The sequence below is a fragment of the Leptidea sinapis genome, chromosome 26, assembly GCF_905404315.1.
Source record: "Leptidea sinapis chromosome 26, ilLepSina1.1, whole genome shotgun sequence".
NCBI lineage: Eukaryota > Metazoa > Arthropoda > Insecta > Lepidoptera > Pieridae > Leptidea > Leptidea sinapis.
Window position 1 is genome coordinate 7,539,365 of NC_066290.1, and position 4,766 is coordinate 7,544,130.

The 4,766-nt window shown below is 36.6% G+C and overlaps 2 protein-coding genes across 2 annotated transcripts in view; one reads left to right on the top strand and one right to left on the bottom strand.

Annotated features, from left to right (window-relative positions):
- Positions 1–4,766, bottom strand: part of LOC126972348 (L-threonine ammonia-lyase) — a 31,423-nt gene that overhangs the window by 24,071 nt on the left and 2,586 nt on the right. The window lies entirely within an intron of this gene.
- Positions 1–4,766, top strand: part of LOC126972325 (uncharacterized) — a 768,748-nt gene that overhangs the window by 22,560 nt on the left and 741,422 nt on the right. The window lies entirely within an intron of this gene.

Genomic DNA, 4,766 nt, shown 5'->3' on the forward strand with positions numbered 1-4,766 from the left:
TTGAAATCCAAGATGGCCGCCGCACAAAATGATGATTTCAGCAATATGGATATCGTGTCCGAGGTTCTCGAGGGTGCAGAGAACGATTTTGGGATCATTTTTAAAATCCAAGATGGCCGCCGTACAAAATTATGATTTCAGCAATATCGATATCGTGTCCGAGGTTCTCGAGGGTGCAGATAACGATTTTGTGATCATTTTTGAATTCAAAGATGGCCGCCGCTCATAATTATGGTTTCAGCAATATGGATATCGTGTCCGAGGTTCTCGAGGGTGCAGAGAACGATTTTGGGATCATTTTTGAAATCCAAGATGGCCGCCGCACAAAATGATGATTTCAGCAATATGGATATCGTGTCTGAGGTTCTCGAGGGTGCAGAGAACGATTCTGTGATCATTTTTGAATTCAAAGATGGCCGCCGCTCATAATTATGATTTCAGCAATATGGATATCGTGTCCGAGGTTCTTGAGGGTGCAGAGAACGATTTTGGGATCAATTTTGAAATCCAAGTTGGCCGCTGCACAAAATTATGATTTCAGCAATATGGATATCGTCTCCGAGGTTCTCGAGGGTGCAGAGAACGATTGTGTGATCATTTTTGAATTCAAAGATGGCCGCCGCTCATAATTATGGTTTCAGCAATATGGATATCGTGTCCGAGGTTCTCGAGGGTGCAGAGAACGATTTTGGGATCATTTTTGAAATCCAAGATGGCCGCCGCACAAAATTATGATTTCAGCAATATGGATATCGTGTCTGAGGTTCTCGAGGGTGCAGAGAACGATTCTGTGATCATTTTTGAATTCAAAGATGGCCGCCGCTCATAATTATGATTTCAGCAATATGGATATCGTGTCCGAGGTTCTTGAGGGTGCAGAGAACGATTTTGGGATCAATTTTGAAATCCAAGTTGGCCGCTGCACAAAATTATGATTTCAGCAATATGGATATCGTCTCCGAGGTTCTCGAGGGTGCAGAGAACGATTGTGTGATCATATTTGAAATCCAAGATGGCCGCCGCACAAAATTATAATTTCAGCAATATGGATATCGTGTCCGAGGTTCTCGAGAGTGCAGAGAATGAATCTGTGATCATTTTTGAATTCAAAGTTGGCCGCCGCTCATAATTATTATTTCAGCAATATATATTCAGAACTAGAGCAATTTATTATTGTAAGTGTATACCGCCCCCCCCACTGCATCATATGAACAATTCCAACATAGAATGGAGGAGGTACTATCAAAATTTAGCAAAACTAGCAAGTCAATTATAGTGTGTGGAGATTTTAATATAAACTTGCTTGAACCTTCGGCCAATTGTACTAGCCTTAAAAATTTATTTCAAAGTTTTAATTTGTTCAATGTATTTTGGGAACCTACTAGAATCACTTCTACAACAGCAACCTGTTTAGATAATATTTTTACAGATGTTACTATTACTAGTAAACTCATAATTAATAATCTTCAGTCCGACCATAGTGGGCAACTTATAAAAGTAAATACAAGATTGGACAATGTCAGACCAAAAAAGGTGACGATTATACCAGTTACGGGTAGCCGTCTTGAGAGGTTTAGAAATAATTTGGTAAATACGATACCATTTTTACACTGTGGTGAAACTGCTAATTTTCACTATAACTTAGTCTTCAATTCCTTCTGTGAGGAATTTGACAGGATTTTTACTCCAGTAACGGTGACAGTAAACAACAAACATAGTTTTAATGATTGGGCAACAATGGGTATCCACAAAAGTCGTAAACGCTTATATGACCTTTATTATGAGAAACATTACAATAATAGTGAAGAATTTAAAATATATGTAAAAAAATACTCCAAGCTTTTTAAAATAGTTTGTCATGAAGCGAAAACACGTTTCATTGCAGATAAAATTAAAAACAGTAATAATAAAGTAAAAGCGACTTGGAGTGTAATTAACAATGAAACTGGTAGATCGAATTGCCGTAACACCTCTATATGTTTAAATATTAATAATCGCGTTATAAATTCGGAAATAGAAATTGCAAATGAATTTGATAAATACTTTTCCAAAATCCCGATTGTCACGACCAAATACCTTAACGCTTCGCCAAAAGCAGCATATGATATGCTTAAATTACACGTACCAGTATCTTCTACTGACTTGAAATTTAAGTATGTTAAAGGTAGCGATATAATAAAAATCTTCAAATTAATTAACCTAAAAAATACAAAAGACCTATGGGGCCATTCGACTAATATTGTTAAATACATACTTGACATTATAGCACCTGAATTAGCAATAATATTTAATGAATGCATAGATGAGGGTGTGTTCCCTGACCTCATGAAATACAGCAAAGTTATACCTTTGTTTAAATCGGGCAGTTCTTTTGACCCTGCTAATTTCAGACCTATTTCAGTGCTGCCTGTTTGTAGTAAAATTTTTGAAAAACTTTTGCTTCAACAGCTACAAATGCATTTTTGTAAATTAATGAACAAAAATCAGTTTGGTTTCACTAGGGGTTTATCAACAATTAATGCGGGTACTAGACTCATTGAGCACATCTTTGACGCCTGGGAAGAGTCACAGGATGCATTGGGCATTTTTTGTGATTTGTCAAAAGCATTTGACTGCGTCCACCATGAAACTTTACTCCTAAAACTAAAGCATTATGGAGTGAAAAATAGAGCCCTAAATCTGTTAAAATCATATTTAAGCGAAAGAGTTCAGATAGTCGATGTAAATGGCAAACGGTCTTCGGGTAAACCTGTGCGAATAGGTGTTCCACAGGGTTCTATTCTCGGTCCTTTCTTGTTTCTTATATATATATTAACGATCTACCGTTTGTGGTAGATGATAGCCATGAGATTGTATTGTTTGCTGATGATACTTCACTTATTTTTAAAGTGAAGCGACGTGCGGATATTGATGACGAGGTAAGCAATGCACTCTCAAAGATAGTGCGTTGGTTTGAGACGAATAATATGCACTTAAACAGTAAAAAAACAAAGTGTTTACGGTTCATTACACCAAACACAGCGGAGGTACAAACCAACGTACTTATAAATGACCAGAGATTGGAACTTGTGGACACTACGGTCTTCCTGGGTATCACGTTAGATAAAAAGCTTCAGTGGGGTCCACATATTACCCATCTAGCAGATAGACTCAGCTCTGCGGCATATGCAGTTAGAAAGATTAGAGAGTACACGAATGTTGCGACCGCTAGATTAGTGTACTTTAGTTATTTTCACAGCATCATGACGTACGGTATATTACTATGGGGTCATGCTGCTGACATTGATATAGTGTTTGCTCTGCAAAAGAGAGCTGTTCGTGCTATATATCAGCTTGGTTATAGACAGTCTCTCAAAGAAAAATTTAAAGAAATAAATATTATGACTGTTTATTGTCAGTACATTTATGAAAATTTAATATATGTTCACAAAAATCGTCACCTTTTTGCTCTTAATAGTGATTTTCATTATTATAACACTAGAAATAAGGGATTGCTTGTAACTAATTCTAGTAGGCTTCATAAGATACATAATAGCTTTAAGGGTAAATGTATACACTTCTACAATAAAGTCCCAGCCACTGTTCAGGCATTGTCTATAAATAAATTTAAATGTTTTATAAAAAAATGGCTCTGTCGTAAATCCTATTACTCCACTGCTTAATATCTAAATGATCGGACAGCCTGGGACTAGATTGTGATTATTTTATAGCAACTGTACAATATTGTATATTTTTATTGAAAAGAACGCAAAAAAAAAAGAATGCTGGGAGAGTTTCTTGCGCCGCTTCTTCTCTCTCAGAGCGCCATTTGTTTCCGAAGCGGTAGTAGTATCTAGTAGTATAAGAAATGACATCAAAAAGAATTCTAAAGGAATCAATTTTGAGAAAATAAATGCCTTTTTATGCCTTTTTTTTTATGGATATCGTGTCCGAGGTTCTCGAGGGTGCAGAGAACGATTTTGTGATCATATTTGAAATATATATATAAATACATAGTGAACATATTGCTGAAATCATAATTATGAGCGGCGGCCATCTTTGAATTCAAAAATGATCACAGAATCGTTCTCTGCACCCACGAGAACCTCGGACACGATATCCATATTGCTGAAATCATAATTTTGTGCGGCGGCCATCTTGGACTTCAAATATGATCACAAAATCGTTCTCTGCACCCTCGAGAACCTCAGACACCATATCCATATTGCTGAAATCATAATTTTGTGCGGCGGCCATCTTGGATTTCAAATATGATCACAAAATCGTTCTCTGCACCCTCGAGAACCTCGGACACGATATCCATATTGCTGAAATCATAATTATGAGCGGCGGCCATCTTTGAATTCAAAAATGATCACAAAATCGTTATCTGCACCCTCGAGAACCTCGGACACGATATCCATATTGCTGAAATCATAATTAAGTGCGGCGGCCATCTTGGATTTCAAAAATGATCCCAAATTCGTTCTCTGCACCCTCGAGAACCTCGGATACGATACCCATATTGTTGAAATCATAATTTTGCGCGGCGGCCATCTATTATATTAATATATTCGACTCTTTTGTTTGTTTTGGTTTGAGTGTCATGTGACATGTCATTCATTCAAAATAAAAGTGGCTGCTAACAATTTTTGGTGCGAATTATTGTTTTCTTTTAATTTATTCGTGTATTATTCAGGGGAATGTGCTTAATTATTTGTAGAGTAAATGCGAAAGACATTTCTAACCTATATTGAATAAAAAAACTTGTAAAATATGTGGTTTAA